Here is a 20,247-nt window from a genome sequence, read left to right as displayed (position 1 = left end):
TTTCTGGCTTACTTCACTCTGTATAATTGGCTCCAATTTCATCCACCTCATTAAAACTGATTCAAATGCATTCTTTTTGATGGCTGAGAAATACTCCATTGTGTATATGTACCAAAGCTTTCTTATCCATTCATCTGCAGATGGACATCTAGGTTGCTTCCAATGTTTTTTTAATAATTCACTTTTTTGAAGTCTCAGCTGTCATGGAGAATGCCTCTCATTCTACCCCAGCAGATTTTTTTTTTTTGGTTGCTAACATCCAGAGATGCCTGCCTTATTTCTTACTAGGTTTTTCAACATTTCAGGCTGATGACATCAAATAACAGTCTAACTACCAACTAATTTCATACCTCTAAACATCTGATAGATTAGCTTTAAAAAGGTGACCATACTAAGTGCTGGTAAGGATGCAGAGCAAATGGAATTATCATGCAGTGTTGGTTCAAAATAGTAGAGCCGCTTTGGAAAACAGTCTAACAGTTTCTTATAAATTATAACTCTAAAGAGGTGAAAAATTTTCCCACAAAAACCTGAGTCCAATATTTATAGTGACTTTATTCACAATCTCCAAAAACTTGGAAACAAAATCTCCTTAAATAGTGAACAGATAAACTAACTGAAACAATGGACGACTACTCTGTAATACACACTCTTGAGACACAAAAGAACACAGGATGATCCGAACGTGTCATACTCAGTCAAAGTCAGACACAAAAGATCACATCCTGTGCAATTCCATCAGTAGGATGTTTGGGAAAGGCACATATTGTGGTTCAGTATCTCGTGGCGCATCAGGGTCTTTTGTAAGATAACAGACCCTGATGCTGGGAAAGATGGAAGGCAGGAGAAGGCGATGACAGAGGATGGCTGGATGGCATCACCGACTCAGGGGACGTGAGTTTGAGCAAGCTCTGAGAGATGGTGAAGGACAGGGACGCCTGGTGTGCTGCAGTCTGCGAGGCTGCAATGAGCTGAGCAACTGAGCAACAACAGTCTCATGCTGGTGGTGATTATACGGTGATCACTTTTGCCCAGACTCACAGAACTGCACACCAGAAAGTGTGGCTTTTGTCACACAGGAACAGTTAAAAAGGGAATAAATTTGTTAGATGGGCATGGAAAGGAATAACAAAGAACTGCTCTCATTCTAGATTTGTCTTTCATCTCCTCATGATTACATTCAGGATAAACATTTTGACAAGAATATAGGTGATATGATAGAACTTCTTACAGTAAGAACATCAGGAGGAATTAATGCCAGGTGTTTCCGCTACTGCTGACGTTTGGTTATTTGGTTAAGGTGGTCAGGGCTGACTTGCCCCACTGTAAAGACAGGTGTTTCCTTTTCTAGGGGGTAACTGTCAGGCAACACACTAAGACCAGCCTTTCACCCAGTGGTCTTGGCATCCATCAGGAAGTCTAGCCCAAATCAGCTATTATTTGAGGGCCGCAAATGGGTAAGTTTAAAGTTCTGTCCTCACTCCCACACTTCACTGGCATTTATCTATACAGAGTTTTCTGTCCCCATTCCTCCCTGCTCCATTTTAACTTTCAGGATGGACTCCAGGAATCTTTGATTCAGTGACTTACACTCTATTACATTCCCAGTCCCACACTGGGAATCAGCCATTTCTCCAAGGAGCATTGCTTTCTTTTAATGAAAAGTGGTACTTAGAAATAAAACTCCAAGCACTAGGTGTGTTCAATGCTACTGCATAGCATTGCTTCTGGACCCTTCCAAGGGACAGACCTAGGAGATTCATAAAAAACCCCTAGGGTTTTGCCTCACCTTCCCCCATTTTTGTCTCTCTTCTTCCAGAGTGAAACTCTGATTTCCAGAAATATCAACATAGTTACTTCTTTGAGCTAGCCTACAATAATCAGAAAAGCTTCCATTTTATTACACCAGTACCACAAAGTTCTCTGAGATTTTTCTGCAGTTCTTTTTATCCTTAGAATATACATTTCAGTGTGTATATAGAGTCAGGGCACTAAACTAAAAAACTACTAGAATTAACTCTCTAATTTGTAATCAAATTGATATTCAGTTAGGATCTTTATTTCTGTTGCAGTCAGCTTTAGAGTTTGCTTCTTTCTTTCTTTTTGATCTAATTTGTGAATACATAAAATATTTACCTGGTTCAAAATTCAAAACAGTCTAAAAAGGTATCAGTAAAGTTTCATGCCAATCTCTAGCCTCTCTAACTTGTTTCTACCTACTCCCTAGAGGTAACCATTTTAATGAATTAATTTCTGGTTTATCTTTCCTGTGTGTATACATGTATCTATGTATCAGTTTGCAAAAAAGAAAGAAAAAAAAAAGCTGTATTTCTCCCACTGCCTCAACCCCAAAGATGGCATACTATGCACACTCTTTTGCATCTTGCTAATTTTACTTAATAACATATCCTAAGTATCACATACCAGTTCATAGAGCGCCTACTCATTTTTTTGGTTGCATAGTACTCCATTGTGTCTATTAAAGATGGGCATTGATAGTTTCCACAGACTTCCTAGGTGGCACAGTGGTAAAGAATCCACCTGCAATGGAGACATGGAATACACGATTTAGATCCCTGGGTCATGAGGATCCCCTGGAGTAGGAAATGGCAACCTGCTCCACTATTCTTGCCTGGAAAACCCCACAGAAGGAGAAGCCTGGTTACAGTCCATGGGGCCACAAAGACTCACACACAACTGAGTGCACACACAAGGAGACATCAATAGTTCTAATGATTTCCTCATTACAAACACACCTTAAATAATTACCTTGTGCACCTGTCTCTCTGTATTTGTGAATGTGCATTTTTCTGGATAAATTTCTAGAAACAGGACTGCTGGGTAAATGCATATGTTGTTTTTTTAGATATTGCTAACTTGCTCTCCATAGGAGTTGTACTAGTTTGCACCCCTGACACTGATTTTGCAGGTGGAAGATCACAGCAGGATGCTATGAAGTGTCCTAAGCTAAGAGTTTCCCTGAGCTTACCTGAGAGTCTTTAACCTCCTCGCCAATTAACACATTACCCTAAGCTCCCTCTGTCCTGAGTGATGCAGCTCAAGAAAGCCAAAGCAAACCAAAGGAGTCTCACTGATTTCATCCCAGTCCATCTCCCTGAATTATCCCAAAGATTTTTGTACTTAACTAAAGCAGAGAGAAATGATGAGGCCAAAGCCTATAGCCAGAGAAGAATTAAGAGTGAAAAGAGTCCACACGAGGGTAGGGGGGACTGTTGCCCCCAACACCTGTGTTCTCACCTTCCTTTTCTCTCCTTTGGCTTGTCTGATTCGCCCCTGTTCCAGCACAAATTGCCTGCACCAGCTCCTCCCCTGGCTAGCAGTCACTGGCTCTGGTTCTAACAAGGTCCCATCTGGTTTCCCTCCTCAGCCCCGTCTCTGTGGGCTGAACACAGAGGGCTGGCTTACTGTGGGGGCAGTAGTGCTGGTCATTTCTGCTTCACCACGTGCAGAGGAAATAAGTCAGTGGAACAAGAATGGCTCATGCAGGGAAAGAGGAAAGAGGAGACAGGGAGATGCCCGGAGAGGAAGTGGAGCACAGAGCATTCTGAACCAGCCTTCTGGACTGAAGCCTGCTCCGCAGCAGGGGGAAATGAGTGGGGAAGGGACAGCATCCCAGTTGACTCTGCCCAAGTGTTCTGCTTCCCTAGGGCCCCTGCCTTGCTCATCCCTCCCTCCTTCTTACCCCCACCCAGCAAATACCCATCAGAGGTGACAGGAGTCAGTGCGGGTCTGAGAAGCAGGGAGCCCTATCCCAGGGGGCTGGTGGAGGAGGTCGGAGGCAGGAAGAAGTCCTCCAGGGAAGGCAGTGGGGCCTAGGAGGGGCATTCCTCTAATAAGCTGAAAAACCAACACCGGGGCGGACCTAAGCCAGACAGGACTCTTAAGGTGCTGGGACCAAGAAGGAACATACTCACTTTCTCCCTCCAAGGCTTAGTGGATCTGGAATGCCCTCAGCGGGCAGGCCTTCTGGGTCAAAGGCCAGGGAAATAGAAAAAAAAGAGAAAACGGCCCACGGGGGTTGCTGAGAGAAGCTGAATTATTCTTGAATAAGAGGCAGTTTCCTCTGTAATATCTGAAACGCTGGCAGGTGGCAGCGGGTCAGGACTGGGTTGAGTGGCCCAGGACCCCTCTTCTGCTTAAGGGGCCGCGGCGAGAGAGGCAGAGTCACGGTCCTCGGCGCCGGCTCGGGGTCCCCGTCCGCAGCACCTGCTACTTCTGCCCACCCTGGGCCCTCCCGTTCTGACCTTCTTGGACACCCAAGGCCATCGACCCCTGACAAACCTGACTCAGCACTGCCTCCCACCACCACCCGGGGAGCGGGCGTTCCTGCACCGAGGGAAGCCCGGCGTCAGCCCGGGAGAGGCCGGTTCCCGGACCCCCCAGAAGCCACCTTCTCCACCTTTGCACACTGACTGCGCCCTCGGTGCTGAGAAGCCCGCGTGGAGAAGCGAACTGTGCTCGCCCTGCTGGGTGCTGAACCCAGTCAGGGCCGCGGAGACGGTAACCGGGAGGGGAAGGAACCGGCCTCCGGGCACCCCCGGGGGCAGGGACGCGCGCGCTCGGCCCGGAGCCCGGGGTGCCCGGGGCGGGGCGGCGGCCGGGCGTGGCCCGCGGGGAGCCCCTCGGCGCCCCCGCGGCTCAAGGCGGCGGGCGCGCCCTGCGCGGCCGGGAGACGCCTCCGCGAGCCCGCCGGGGTCGACCCCGGGTCGGGGCCCTGCGCGGGGGGCCGGCCGCGCGGACGCGGAGGTTACGGGCTCCCGAGTGGGAGAGGGCGCGGGGCGCGGAGAAGGGGGTGGTTTCGGGTTTGTGCTTCTGCAAGATGGTGGCGCGGAGGACGGGGCTCCTGGGCCAAGAGATGAGCTCCTCTCCCTGGCTTTCCTCAGAACCCAAGGGGGTCCTGCCGTGGGCCCTGCCCGCGGGGTAAGGGCCCCTCGTTCCTCCCGCAGAGTCTAGGGAGAGGCGCGGTCTGACCTTGCAGGAGTGCAGGCAGCCCCGTCATCCAGAACCCCAGAGTGGAAACGGGTTCCTGTTGCTTCCTGGCCTCTATGTCTGCTCTCCCCCAAATCTTCTGCTTCCTTCTTTCCAGGTTCTAACCTCTCGCCTTTAAGACTCTTCCGACCAAACTGGCTGAGAGGGCGCGGGCGGACGCTCGGTTCCACACGCCCGCACTCCCCAGCTTCGGGGGCAGGACCGGCTCCCCGGCACCGTTCACCCGCCCCAGAGCGCGCTCCGCGGGCCGCCAGCCCCGGCCGGCCGCCGAGAGCCCGCCTCCTACGCTTTCTCCCCGGCCCCCTGCCCCGGAGGCCCCTCTCCCCCGGGCCTGCCCCAGCCTAGGATGACCTTGGTCTCGTCCCTTCCTTCCTTGCAAAGAGGGCCTTGAGCTCAGGGGGCGATGGGGGCAGGGGGCTCCAAGTGGTAAGGGCCAGAAAGGGCGGCTCCGGGGGGAGGCTCCGGGAGGGAGAGAGACCGTCACTCCCGGCCAGGCACTCCACCCAAGCGAGGTGGGTGCGGTGAGGTTTTCCGGTCCCTCCGGCGCCCTCACCGCCGCGGGGCCTACTGCGTCAGCTGAGATCCCCCCTACCAGGCTGGCGGGCACTAACTTCAAGTTACTGTGAGTCTGGCAGGTATGCCCGGGAGGCCGGTGATCCTGGCCAGCAGAGTGCCCACTCTCTCCCAGGATGTGGCCAGCCACTCCCGCACCCTCCACACCCGGCAGGAGCGCGGTGGATCCTTCAGAGAGATGACGGAGGCGTATGTGAGGCTGGACTCGCCTGCAGAGGATGCCAGCTTGCCTCCTCCACCCCAGGGGCGAGCCAAGTATTTGAGCGAGTGTGTCTGTGAACCAAAAGGAGGGACAATCCCAGCATGAATTTCTAGCTCTTCATGAAGACAGCACAGTGGCCCAGGATGCTGGGACCCTCCTAATGTTGCCTGTGGCCCACCCGAAGCATCAAACAGTCGCCAGCCCCGTGAAACTGCAAACTTTCCAACTTCACCCCTTCGCCTTTCTCCCCTTTGGGAACAGCTATATATGGGGCGGTGCCCTCAGAGACACTCATACAGTTGGCTCTTGACGCTCTGCATACACTCAAACAACAACGGTATGAGGGAACTCCCAGCTTTTTCCACGACTAATTATAGACGTGAAAGTCTGAGGATGTTTTGCAAGCGGTAGAGAGAAACTGCTGAGGTTTCTCTACAAAGCCAAAGAAAATGTATGCATTCCCCTTCCCCACCCCCAACTTCTCCTAGCTCAAAGCGCCACTCACCCCCAGTGAGCCCTTTCTCAGCCCCCAGAGCTGCCCCTCCTTCCTGCTGAAGATTTCATACTCAGTTCTTTTTTTTTTTTCCCATCTCTCTTTAGGGCTTTCAAGAAAGGGAACAGACACGGAAAATATTTCTGCAACAGTTTTCCATTCTGTGTCTCATTCCCAAGCCAAGGGGGAGGAGGGGGCAGGGAGGGCAGGAACGAATGGGGGAAAACAAATGCTTTTGCCAAAAGCTCAATTTGGGTATGAAAAATACAGACCCTCCACTTCCCTACCCCCACAGCCTAAGAATGACAACTAGCGGGGGGGGGGGGGGGGAGGAGAAATCACTTGTTTGATTATATGGTTTCTAAGAACTGAATCTAGGAAGGAAATACAGTATTTGACAAATCTGTGCACATGTACACACACCCTAAACCAAGTCGCAAGAAATATGCTAGGAAGAAGAAATTCAAGGAGTTAAAGTCATTGAGGGGAAAGAAAGAAACTAAGTTTGTAAATCACGATTCAATTCATTCTCTGCAAGCCTACCTCTCTTTCTTAGCAAAGATCCAGGCGTCTGCACGCGGGACTCCCCCTCCAGCTTTCCATGGACTGGGGTAGGGTCGGAGGTGTCTACCCACCGGTCTCCCCAGTGTGGCAACCACGCCGGAGTTGCTAGCTGGTCTCTTCTGCCTTCCCCGCGGAGACCAGGGAGTGGGCTGGGTCTCCACCGGCCCTCCCAAAGGGAAGGACCTCTCAGGTTCCTTGAAGGAAAGGGGCGCCGGAGAGCTGGGCGGGTGTCCCTGGTCTTGCTTTTCTCGGAGGGACGGTTCCTCAGGAACTTCGCGCCCCCTTTCAACGCCCGGATTTAGACGGTTTCAGCAGCAGAGCTCTCTTAAGAAAATGCTTGTCATGGCAACAGCTCCAGCCAACTCGGGCCAGACTCTGGCTCACCAGCCCGGCCCGAGCGGGAGGAGAAGGGGCGGAGCGAGGCAGGGCCGGGTGGGGCTTGGCACGGAGCCAGGCCATTCCTCGCTCTTAAGGTGGCCCTGTTGCAAGCTGCGGCGGCTCCCTGGTTTGTCTTAAGGCGGCGTGGGGAAAGAAGGGGAGGAATCCTCTTTCCGGTGGGGTTTCCTCTCCGCCCCGCTCCCCTTGTCGAAAGCAACTCAGGGTGGGGCTGGAGCGACGAGCGGGTGTAGGCGGCGGTGTTCAACGGTTGCTGGGTGGAGAGAAAAAAGGAAGCTTCTGCAGGTCGCTGGCTTCCTGCAGCTCCTCTCAACCTCTCACTGCCTCAGACCCCGGACCCAGAAACCCAAGGTGTCTGCGAACTTGGCCCAGCTCCTACACCCTCCTTCCCCTGAGTAGGGAGTCTGCTGGAGGAGAAGGAATTGCTTTGGTCGAACACACCTAGGCACAGCTTTGCTTGTACACACACCTTAGTGCACAGTCCTCACCCAGATCTCATGCACCTGCTGCCTGGTTAACCGCCTCGTAACCAGGGGCACATCCCCAGTGCGTGATACTAGCTGCCTAATTTGAATCCTACTATGTGTGGGCTATGGCGCCAAAAGCTTTGTATACATCATTTCTAATGTTCATGACAATCTTTTAAAAAATTTATTTTTAATTGAAGAATAACTGCTTTACAATATGGTGTTGGTTTCTGCCATATGTCAGCATGAATCAGCCATCAGTGTACATAGGCGCCCTCCCTCTTGAAGCTCCCACTTCCCACCCTGTCCTCCCCCCACCACCCCGAATCATACAACAAATCCCCACCGGCTCTGTTGCGTGTTACATGTTACATGTGTTACATGTTACATGTGTGTGTTTCCTCGCTCGTCTCCATCTGCCCCACCCCTCCTGTCCACAAGTCTTTGTCTGTGCCTGTGTCTCCGCTGCTGCCCTGCAAATCAGTTCGTCAGAACCATCTTTCTATATTCTGTATATACGTTAATATATGATATTTGTTTTTTCTCTTTCTGACTTACTTCACTCTGTAACAGGCTTTAGGTTCATCCACCTCGTTAGAACGGACTCAAATGCATTCCTTTTTATGACTGAGTAATGTTCCACTGCTTTTATGTACCTCAGATTCTTTATCCATTCATGTGTCAATGGACATCTAGGTTGTTTCCATGTCCTAGCTATTGAAATAGTGCTGCGATGAACACTGGGGTACATGTGCCTTTTTGAATTATGGTTTTCCCAGAGTATATGCCCAGTAGTGGGATTGTTGGGTCATATGGTGGGTTTATCCCTAGATTTTTTAAAGGAATCTCCACACTGTTCTCCATAGTGGCTGTATCAGTTTACATTCTCACCAATAGTGCAAGCTATCTAAGTCACTTCAGTTGTGTCCTACTCTTTGTGACCCCATGGACTGTAGCCCACCAGGCTCTTCTGTCCGTGGGATTCCCCAGGTAAGAACACTGTGAAGTGGGTTGCCATGTCCTTCTCCCCAGTAGTGCAAGAGGGTTCCCCCTTCTCCACACCCTCTCCAGGATTTATTGTTTGTAGATTTTTTGATGATGGCCATTCTAACCAGTGTGAGGTAATCTCATGGCAGACTTGAAATGTACTTATTATCTTCATTCAAGTTGAAGAAATCGAGGATCAGTGACTCGTCCAAGGTTACACATCCGGTTAATAACAGAGCAAGGATGTAAGGCTAAGCCAGACTGACTCCAAAGCCCATGCACTTCCCTGCACCTGTATCGTGTTCCAGCACACAGTTCCATTTCAACTTGCATACAGATATTCATGCACACTTTTACACAGACTATAAACTGTTACTCACACCCAGCAGCCACACACTCACCACCATTGTGTAACAGTGCCACCCCTAGATTTAGCCTGAAACCTTCTGGCTTTCAAGTGAAAACGTGCACCATCAATTGGCGCACATCGACATTATCTGACACATTCCCACACCTCCCTTAGCAGGCGTGTAAACGCAGGCAGACACATACGCTCATGTACTAATAGAAGGCTGGTTAAAACACACCTCACAGGTGAGAGTCGTAAACTGTGATGAGGAGAAGGTGACTGGCCACAACCTCAGGGTTTGGGAAGAGGCCTCTTTGGCCCTCCAGTCATAACCCAGCTCCTCACACCCACCACGCCCGACGTCCTTGGCCATTCAGCCCCCAGGCCCAAGCATGAACGACCACGTGGTGGGAAAGCAGAGCTGTGAGTTAGAGCCTTGTGGTCCAGTTTTCCTCTGCCTGTTCGCACCCTTGCCGTGTCCTACCATTTGGGTCCTTTCTTTCCTCTATTTTTCTATTCTAATACTTCTCAATAACTCACTTATGTCCTATTTCTGAGCCAGGGAAAGTTAAACAGACAAAAGTAAAGAAACTGTTTAGAGTGGTTGGCTGGGCTCAGAACTGAGTTTCCTAATGTGGTGCTAGAGATTGCCTGCTCCCATCTATCTTGGGAACTGAATCCAAAATAAGTCCCATGCCTTCCCTTGTGCCTGTCTTTCCCAGTCCAATAGATGGAGGATTCCAGGGGTGTGGAGGGGCGTTTAGGGTCATAGTCTCTGGAAGCCATCATGGATTGTTTTTCAAGCAGTCCTTTCTTCCTAGGGAGTGAAAGTCTCCCCCCTCCCCCCTTGGCATTTAGAGGTCACCGAAGGTGAGGTTGCTCTCATTCAGTCTCCACCTCTCTTCCGAGTCCTCTGGTCCATCCCACTCCACTCTCCAGAGCATTTCCGTGGAAGAACTGGTGGTAGGGATAGAGATGTTAGAGTTTCTAAGGTCCTACCAAAATGTCCGCTTCAGGAGCCCAGATCAGTTGTTGAGGAAGACAGGGAAACGAAAGGAACGGAGTCAGCGAAACAGAACTTCATATTTAATGGCTGTCAGGCTCCTTGCCGGATTGCAGCAGCTTGACACTTTAGTCCCCAGTGAATGTCAGTTGCATCTTTATCATTCAGGAGAAAGCCAGCCTCTGAAACGGTGCTGTATATGGATTAAAGTGTATTTTAAGCTTGTCTGCAGTGGCTGTGTGTGGAGGCCTTGCCTGACTGTTCTGTAAGTTTGCCTTGGAGGAGTAACAGTTTAGACGAGATGCGTGGTCCCATTTAAGGAAGGATCTACTTTGGCGGCCTGGCATGTAGGGGCTGGGCAATGATGCCTGGTTAGTATGTGAAAGGCTACAGAGTCTCCTCAGACTCCCTGGGTTCGAAGGAGACAGGCTGTGCAGGGGAGGTGCTGTCAAAAGAGGTCCTGATGGCTGGCTGGGGTCCCTAGGCCGTGTCAGGTAGATCTTCCCAGTGTCCCCGTCACTTGTGGGGCCTGGGGGATGAGCGGAGAGCGCCCCAGCCCAGCCCAACTCCAGCCCCTTGAAACCAGGAGGGAGAGTGTGGAGTGGCCGCGGCTTCATCTCTGTAACTGAACCAGTCCTGAAGCCAGTGCTTGCTGGACGCCCAGAAGTCTCCGTGCCTTCTTTCTTCTAGCAGCCGGCTTGAGGTCTGGAATGGATAAAAATAAATCTACCATAAAAATAACTGCCCATTGTGGGAGAGCAGTGGCATGCCCCTTCTCCCACCATGAGGAGGGGAGGGTATCGTCTGTCGCACTGGCAGTTCCTGGTCGGGCTGTTGTGGATGACTGGTGGAGTAGCCTCTGACTAGACCCTTTTCCTTCTTCTCCCTGCCATGCCCCTGCCTTCACATGTTCACCGCCTGTCCTTGAGCTGTAGCCGGGCTCTCCTCAGCCAGGTGTCATGGCCTCCCCAGAGCAGGCCAGGCCAGTGGGCTTCCATCACTGTCGACCCTGTCCCCACGCCGACTCTTACTTGAAGAAGACGCAGCCAGCCTTGTCTCTCCCTAGGTGTGTAACAAAGCATGTTCTTCTGGCCTCTTGAGACCCCCGCCTTGAGTTCCCCAAATCACCTGTGCCAGTTCTCCCCAGCTTTCTTGAATGCAGACTCTACCTCTCCTTACTGTGAGTATCTATTGTTTTATCTGTCTAGAACACCAAACTTCCCCCCTGACACCCAGACCCAGTTCTTCTTTAAGACGGTCTTTCTCCTCACTGTTGATATGGGAACTCCTTTTATTAGAGGCCCATCCCTACCTGACCCAAAGTGAGCCAATTGTATTCCTTTCTGAGATTTTTGACTAAAAGGCCAAAGTGAAAATGAGGCTTGATTCCCTCCAGCAAGGACACTCAGGAATGAAGCTCTGGAAATGTGAGGTACTATGTTCCCTGCCACGTGAAAGAAGCCTGCCATCGTAAGAGTAAAGCTTACGTACGCAGAGACAGGCAGGGAAGAAAGCTGAGGAGTGAGTTCTGGCAGCATTTGAATCGACTTGACCTCATATCCTGCTATACCCTTGCTTTTCCTACAAATGAGTTAGTTGCATGACTCATTATCAATGCCTAATCTAGACTAAATTGGGTTTTTTGATCACTTGTACTAAGTAATATAGTAATATAGAAACCTTTTAAGTCGATACGTACCATTTAGATACACTCATTTCAGTGAATTTTATTCATTACTGAATACCTACTATTCAATTCATTATACATTTATTAAATGGCTACTGTTTTAACATCCACTGGGCCTAGATGAGGCATACAGAGATAATAAAGCTTATCATTTAGTGGAGGAAAAAACATGTTCGCAGCATAAATAACCACAATAGAAGGTGTTATAGTTATTCTTTTAAACGTTTACTTAGTGTTTACTATGTGTTAGATAGTATATGGTGAAATTTGAAGTAAGAAAATACTTCTCTGGAAATTCCAGGGAGTGATAACTTTTGACAAAAACATTAGAAGGCTCTAGAAAATGGATGATATTTGGAGGTTCCTGAAAAATCTCGAAGAGTAAACTTTAGCCTGTTTTGGACTGGGGGTGGGGGGAGGGGAGATGGGTGGGTTGGAGCAGTGAGCAGAAGTCCAGAGGCAGGAAGAACAGAGAGTGGAGGCTGGGAGGTAGTCTTGGTATGGACTCTCCAGAGCCCTGAGTGGCCTCTTCAAGTCTATGTTTAGCAAACTGGCTGTGGCAGCAGTGTGTAGATAGCTTGGAAACCTAGGTGGCAGGCAGGGATAATCCACACCCGGTGCAACGCTGGGCAATTTTATGTAGTGTAGTTATATATAACATAGTCCCTGTTCTCTGGAAGCCTCTGATCTAGTTGTAGAGACACATAAAACAGATCACAAAACAAAGTGTGTAATTAAGTCTAAAGCTTGGATCCAGATGAAAAAATCCAGAGAAGTTCTAGTGAGAGCTGATGATGGGTGGAGCCTTTGGGGAAGGCTTGTTAGAGTTGGTGTGACTCCTGCAGGACTTCAAAATTCTATCCAGGGATTTTCTTCTCATTCCCCTGCAGAGCAGTTCTGGTGATGGCTGAAGCCAGGGTAGACAGAGGCATTTATCCAAGCAACATCTGCCCCCATGCCCTTTGTGTGTCCTTATACATAACCCAAGACAAGGCTGCTGATGGAAAGGGAACTGGAAGACAGAGCTTAGGGAAGCCATTTGGCTGCAGGTTGGTCCCCAACACAGGGGGACAAGAGTGCCTGCTAGTAACTGGGAAGCAGTGTGCTAGGCAGAGATATCAAGACAGAAGCCTAGTGAATGAGCCTGGGCCAAGATGACAGGCAATAAAAGAAGACTGCAGGTAGATAAGAACACAGGTAGCCAAGACAAGCTCCTCTGCGCAAACAAGGAACTCTCAACTCTGTGGTGAGGTTTGTTCCAGGAACCAGATAGGGAGCACTCTATCCAGGAAGGCAATAATGATTTCAGCTGGGAGGATCCAAGGACAATGAAAGGATGGCTAGCTCTGGCTGGTAATATGAGAGATAAGCAAATCACAGCAGCTGTCTCAGCAGCAGTAGCAGCAACAAGCTGGGGGTATTTTTCCACTGCAGAAAACTTGCTGGGCCCTCCACAGGAGGCCTGGCTTCCAGCTCACCCCTTGCTGAGTGTGGGTGGTCATCTACCCTAGACAAGCAACAATTTCATTTTTCCCACTTCCTGGGATTTCTGTGGAGAGGACTGGGTGGGACAACCTTTACCGAGATCATTAGAAAGCATGTCTGAGCTGTAAAGGGCGTGTTGCAGGATTAAATCAAAGGATGCTTTCTCTGCTAACTGGAAGAAGCTGGTCTTAGGGTCACCAGTCTCTGTCACCACAGAGGCCTTTGAGACTCGACTTTCATTTGCTGGATTTTTGGTGTTTTGTTGTGTTGCTGGTTTAGTGCTCTGATTCTGGCAACAATGAGGCTCAGTAGGGGTGCCGAGAACTCCTCCTCCTGTGATCGCAGGCAGAAGAGGGTTTATAGTGGGGAAAGAGTTGAGATGGGCAGTGGAAAGTGTGTTTGAATAGGAAAACACGTGTGTGGAGCCCCTCCTGGAGTGAAGGAATTCTCTCTTCCTCATTTTTGCCTCCCTGGTGACTGAGCACGTCTGAGATGTCCGGGGCCTCCTGTGAATGGAGGAGTGCATGGTCTAACATGGGAAAGCCTGGACCAGCAGAGGCGAGGGCCAGCAGCACTTTCGGGATCCAGCACTTTTGATGGTGTGTAAAGTTGGTTTGATTTACTTGGGAGCATGTTTTACTGTTTCAATTTTACTCTTGTTCAGTTGTTTTGGAAACTTCAGTGGTTTGGTTTTAATTTCACTTTGAACTCATTAACTAGTTTTTTTTTTTTAAACTCAAGTTTGATTCGTGATTTGTTTTTCTAACAAAATATTTGTCTTGCATTTGTTTCAGTCTACATCAAATCAGTGTCATTTAAATATAATTTTTGGTTAATGTCTGTGTTCAGTAGAGCTGAGAAAGTAAATGCAGAAAGAAGGGAACAAGTGATGACTTTTAAATTTAATTTTTAAACCTAATTAGAGTGTCAGCAGTGCCTTAAGTACTCATTAAGTTTCAAACGAAGATCAAAGAAAAGCCAATTGAAGGATCCTTTCTGGCCTCCACGCCGGACAGGAAGAGTTTATAATCTGTCCCATCTCACAGGTCCTCTGTTACAGAGTCTTTAATAGCTCTTCCATGTTTGCACAGTACTTGCAGTTTACAAAGTGCTTTTTCTGCATAGAATAATTGAATCCTTGCGGTAGTTGTACATAGTAGGGAGAATAGGGTATGAGCTATTATTCCTGTTTTCCAGGTGGGGAACACGATTAGATGATATCACAGTTTGTGTGGCAGGTCCTCTGCCTGCTCAGCCAAGGTGCTTGTCCCCTACCTTGAGTTGACAGGCTTTCTCACCCTGCATACCTTGGGTCAGTTCTTCAGACTTCAGGCCCTCTAGGCTCAGGGGGTGCTGTGGAGACCTGGGGAGAACAGCCCTGGCTGGGAAGGGCTGCAGGAAAGAGGAGGCAGCAGTGGTTCTGTCTTCATCCCAAGAACTGAATTCTAGCCCTTCCTGTTTGTTCTCAAAATGACACTGGGTCCTAGATTCCAGAAATCCTCCTTCCTTCATGTTTGCATCAGGAGAAGACCACAGGAGGTGGGCCCTCACAGAAACCCAGAGTGGAATTTGCTCTGCAGGGAAGGCTTAGGCTTCCAGGACCAAAGGCCCTTCAGTCCCCCTTGTTATTTAGGCAGCTCCTTAGCTCCCATCTTCATTTCCTTCCAAACACAGAGTAAGCTGAAGGGTTCCCACGGGGCCCTGGGTAAATGCTTAGACTGAGCACTTACCTTCCAGTCATTTCTCCAACTAATATTTACAGACAGTGGGCAAGCCAACTCACTTACCTTATCTCCTTGCACTCTGGTGGTCCTAAGAAGTAAGTGTTGTTACACTAATTTCATGGGAAATGAAGCTCAGAGAGGGTTGCTAACCAGTAAGTCATAGAGCTGGTTCCAGCTCTAGACATTCTGACCAAGCCCGTTGTGCCCGCGTACTTCTGTTTTACTTGAAACAACGGACATAAGAGTGTGGTGTCCACACTAACTGAGACCACCCACTCTGGATAGGCACCATAGTAACCATTTGTGTGAATTATTTTATGATAGGAGGTCCTGGTAAGGAACACAGTGTTAACAAGCCACCACCAACCGGAAGAGTTCGGAAAAGGCCATAAGGAGATGCAACGTGTCCGACCACCTCCCAGAATCCTCCTTGCTGGCAGGCATCTTGACTGACCAAGGCGTGCACCACCAGGAAGGACCCTGAGTCAGAATGTTTGGCCAGAAACAACCCGGAAACTAACCCCATCGCCATGAAACTGTGAGCCATGTGGCAGAGCCGTCCTTCCGGCTTCCCTTACCCTCCTGCTCTCCCCCCAGGCACCCCTACCCAGTAAAGCCTCTTGCTTTGTCAGCATGTGTGTTTCCTCAGGCAATTAGACAAGAACCCCCTTTCAGGCCCTGGAAGGGGTCCCCCTTCCTGCAACAAAGCCAGAGTGGCCAGTTCAGGGAGGAAAAAGAGAGTTTAAATGTTTGGCTTGTCTGTGTGTCCATCTCAGTTTAACAGCCTCCAGAAAGCAAGGACTGAGGATGGTGACATTTCTGTGACCGGTGTGCAGGCTTTTGGTCAAGAGAGAAAGAAGAGGGAAGAGAACACCTGCTCCGTGTGTTTAACCTGGGTGTGTGTGTGTGTTGGGGGGGAGTAAGCAGATGGAGGGAAGACCCCAAGGTGAAGGGAGGGTTCTGAGGGTTGGGGTGCTGTTCTCCCCAGTGACCACCTACTCCAGAGCTCTTGGGGTCCCAGCCTGACCTCTGGAGGTGTTGCACTCTGTGCTTCTAGGAAGTCACTCAGTCCATACCCCTGCCTCCAGGCAATCCTGCTAAGGCTCACCAGGTAGAGAGCCCTCTTTCTGAAAATCCCCCTGAAGAAGGAGATTCTGCTGCCTGCTTGCATTACACATTCCTTTTTTATCCATTAGAAATAAATAAATTCTTCAGAAGGGCTAACCTGAATCCTTCTTATTCAGATTCTGGTCGGCACTCACCAGAAAGAGGATGGTAAGTGAGAGAGAGCATATTTTAAGACTTTTGCTCAGCCATCTTCCCTGGCACCCAACTCCACACTGGCATTTGGAGTCTGGAGCTCTACCTTAGAGGCACTCTCATCTGCTGGAGCTCGAAGTGAGGGCACCAGAAAGAGTGAATCCACCAGAGTCGAGGACGGACAAAGAGGGGCTGCTGCAGCTGGTGGCCCCAGGCTGGCTCCCTTAATCTTAGTTTCTCCTGGGATTTGGTGGTTGTGGAGTGGAGAGAAAGTAAGTTGGTAGGAAAAGCTATTTTTCTTTGCATTGTGTGGAGGGATGTGGCTTATCTGACCAATTCAAACGACTCCAGACAATGTTCTGTTTTTGGTTCCTTGGGTGGCCTTTTGGAAAGTGTTCAGCTTCTATAGGCCTCGGTGGGCTCCCCGCACCTGTGGCTTGGGAGCCTGCATGTCTCTCCTGGTGTGTGAAACCTGGTTCACTGGTTTGAAGGAAAGACAGTGGCAGCACTTTGAGGCAAGATCCTTGGAATAAGTTAGAAATAAAGAGTCAAATTCTGAAACTCTTCTTATCAGAGGAACCTCCAGAGGTCATCTGGCTCTTCCCTTCCACATTCCAGGCTGGAAGGTTCTTGTCACCATCCAATCTAGCTGATTCTATATAAAGAGAAACTTGTTCCATACCCTTCCCCGCCACACCCAGTTTCTGTGAGGACTGGCCTCCATTCCTGCACTTTCTGTTGACCATGGTGGATGCAGCAACCTATGGGTGCATTCCAATGGGACCGCCTGCTTCTGGGGCCTTAGGGCTTCATTCACCATAGGAGTCCTTGGTGCCCAAGTTGTCATCACCCTAGAATCATAGGCATTGGGGTATAACTTCTGCTTGGTAATTACCCCAGTGCCGTCAGCGTGATATCATCTCCATGAGATAACCAGTCTGGCAATAACCAACTTGTTAGGCTTCTTGTATGATAAAGGCGAGAAATAGTTCTCAAAATAACTGTTGCTCAGATCTGCTTGCTCAGCAGTCCCTTAAAACTCAGCTCGTGTGTCACCTCCTCTGAGATGCCTTCCTTGAGTCCCCTCTCCCAAACACAGGTTAGGTGCCCCTCGAGGCTTCAAAAGTGTTCAGAGGTGACCTTTATTAAGGCACTTCTTGTGTACTGCAGTGATGGCCTATTGCTGGGTCTCCTTCCCATTAGACTCCAGGCTCCTTGAGGGCAAAGCATCTTACTTAATTTTGTATTTCCAGTAGTTGACGTAGTACCTGGCACAACAGGTGCCTGACAATTTATTATAGCAAAAATGAATCAACAGCTGACTGAATACATGAATGAATATAAACTGTGGTTGGTGCTAAAGGTTTGGAGTTAGTCACAAGAGCATCCCATCAGATTCCAGAGGCAGGAAGGCCAAGAAGTCTGCCACCTGGAGGTCTTTCCGTTCCGTTCCGTTCCGTTCCGTCGCTCAGTCGTGTCCGACTCTATGCGACCCCGGGGACTGTAGCCTACCAGACTTCTCCGTCCACGGGAATTCTCCAGGCAAGAATACTGGAGTGGGCTACCGTTTCCTTCTCCAGGGGATCTTCCCGACCCAGGGATCGAACCCAGGTCTCCCACACTGGAGGCAGACACTTTAACCTCTGAGCCACCAGGGAAGCCCTGAAGGAGCAAAATGCTATCTGCCTCTGTGTGTGTGTGTGTGTGTGTGTAGTCAATCAGTCGTGTCCAACTCTTTGCGACCCTTTGAACTCTAGCCTGCCAGTCTCCTCTGTCCATGGGATTCTCCAGGCAAGAATACTGGAGTGTGTTGCCATGCCCTTCTCCAGGCGATCTTCCCAACCTAGGAATCAAACCGAAGTCTCCTGTGTATCCTGCATTGCAGGTGGATTCTTTACCCACTGAGCCATCAGGGAAGCCCTGCCATCTGCCTGGTCTGAGCTAATTTTGGTTTTGCCAGGCCAGAGATGTAAGTCTGTGACCTTGCAACCACAGATGTTAAACAAGGGAGGTAAAGGGTAGGGTCAAAGTTCTCCCTTTGGGAACTCACCCTCTGCTCCCTCATCTGTTTCTGAGGCTGCTTGTTGCAGAATAAAGTTGAAATGCTCAAAATCCTATGAAATAGGAAGTCTTGGGTGGGGTCTATACCCACCATTGATCATACACTTCTGAATTTCCACTGTGATAAAGGTTTTAGTTAGGCTACTGTATTTGAGTCTATGAAAACTTGAGGGGTTAGTATCACTATACTCATTTTATTGAAGAGGGAAGTGAAGGTCAGAGAGGTTTGTTAGCTTATCCAATGGCACGTAGCTGGTATGTAGCAATACTCGGTTTCAAACCTAGTTTCCTTACTAGGAAGGAATGCCCATATTTTCTCTTCCAAAGCCTGGGGCCTGTGGCTCCTGAACTGTTCCACCCCCATCCCTCTGCCTCTGCGTGCCCTCTCTAAGTATAGAGTTTATTTCTGGGTCTGGCATCTTGGTGGATAAACTCAACCCCAATGAGGTAACTGATGCAGTCTCTGCCATCCAGGATGGGCTGGCATGGGGCTAGCCATCACACATTGACTATCACACGCTAGCTAGCACAGCCACATTTCCAGTTCCCTCTCCTGGATTCCCATTCCTTCCATCCCAGACCACGGCCATGGATATTTCTCTTAACATCTCCTGTCACACAGGAACAAAACCTCCTCTGTCTGGGCAAAAAAGTTACCCTGATTTTCATAACAGCTCTCTCAATTCAAAGTTGTCGCATCCCCTGAATTGTGAAAACTGGTATTTTGGAAGAGGTTTCTGCCTCTTCTGGATGCCTAGGAGCAATGAAATTTTTGCTAAATATTCATTTTTCTTGAACTCACAGTCTTTTAAAATGCCTTGGAGGTAGTCAAGTCAAATGTTCTAAGATTGAAGAAACAAAGGTGGATAAGATTGACTCTGGCTCTTGAGGGGCCAGGAGTTTGTCAAAAGTTCCTCATGGGATCCATTTGTGTAAATGCTTCACCTAGCCCTGACACATACTTTAGTAGTTACGTTGGATGTCTTCATATTAAGAAACTTGACCCACTGATTCTAGATAGGGTCTGTGGTGGTCATTTGCATCTTTGTCTGCTTCTGGTAACAGCAGCTGTTTACTCCAGGATCTAGGGCCCTTGTATGTAAAGAAATCCCCTAAGAGGGTGATGTGTCCAAAATGTGAGCTTCAGATTTGATACCCACACCTGCAAAATTTCAGGTCCCTTTGCTCTGGTGGGTAAAATCACCCCCCAGCTGATTCCCTGAGTGGCAGCACTTGGATTTTTGTTTTTTCTTTGAAAAATCACTGCTGAAGGAACCATCACAATATTGTAGTGCAATTATCCTCCAATTAAAAATAAAATACAATTTTTTTTAAAAAAAGAAAAATTACTGCTTCCTCTCACTAAAATCTTGCAGTTTGGGAAGAATTGGCCCTACTCCTGACTTCAAACCAGGGGATGAGACTCAGTTCTGGAACTTTGATCAAAATCCCTTCCAGTAGAATTCACGCTAGTAGCGTTAACGCCTGGATATGCGGGGCCGTCTTGGCGATGCCTCCTGGAGAGCCAGCGTCGAAAGTCCAGCTGCCAAGTGGCAGAGGAACCAGTCCTGACAGTGAGATTTCTGGAGGCAGCCATGCCTGATATACTCACGGATTTTGCTCAGGCCAGGTTTAGTTAGGTTTCTTTTCATTGCAATGGAAAAAATCCAGACTAATATTGGACTGAGGCCCATATCATTTAAAAAAAAAGTTGCCTTTTTCTACTGGCCTGAGGGAACAGGAGCAAGCTCTTCTCCCTCCTACATTTCCTGCTGTACATTGGCCTTGTCTTACTTCCTTTCCCCTTTCAGGTTACCCCGCAGTTTGGTTTCACCACCTGTCATTGGGATAAGCGTGTTAGAGTGTGCAGATGACGGGGAACCAGCAAGTTTCCTGTTGGGGCAGGTGAGGCCCTGGGGGCGCGCAGAGGGAAGTCCTCGGTTCAGGGTGGCTCCCACTGCACTGAGTCGCGGAAACAGCCTTACG

The 20,247-nt window shown here is 49.2% G+C and overlaps 1 protein-coding gene across 6 annotated transcripts in view; it reads right to left on the bottom strand.

The window, feature by feature from the left end:
• The window catches only part of ATP2B4 (ATPase plasma membrane Ca2+ transporting 4), a 103,894-nt gene extending 96,575 nt beyond the window's left edge, over positions 1-7,319 (bottom strand). For 2 of the 6 annotated variants that reach the window (XM_055420100.2, XM_055420106.2), the window contains exon 1: positions 6,822-7,315. The gene's annotated coding sequence lies outside the window, so the exon portion shown is untranslated. Of the gene's footprint in view, positions 1-2,424; positions 2,542-6,821 lie in introns of all 6 variants that reach the window. The other 4 variants (XM_055420101.2, XM_055420108.2, XM_055420107.2 and 1 more) reach the window with 4 other exon arrangements.
• Between the last annotated feature and the right edge of the window lie 12,928 nt (positions 7,320-20,247).

This window comes from Moschus berezovskii, chromosome 17 (genome assembly GCF_049115385.1).
Source record: "Moschus berezovskii isolate FMDL1 chromosome 17, NW_MosBer_1.0, whole genome shotgun sequence".
In the NCBI taxonomy this organism is placed as follows: domain Eukaryota; kingdom Metazoa; phylum Chordata; class Mammalia; order Artiodactyla; family Moschidae; genus Moschus; species Moschus berezovskii.
The sequence above is the reverse complement of the archived record's forward strand: the minus strand, read 5'-3'. Positions and strand labels throughout refer to the sequence as shown.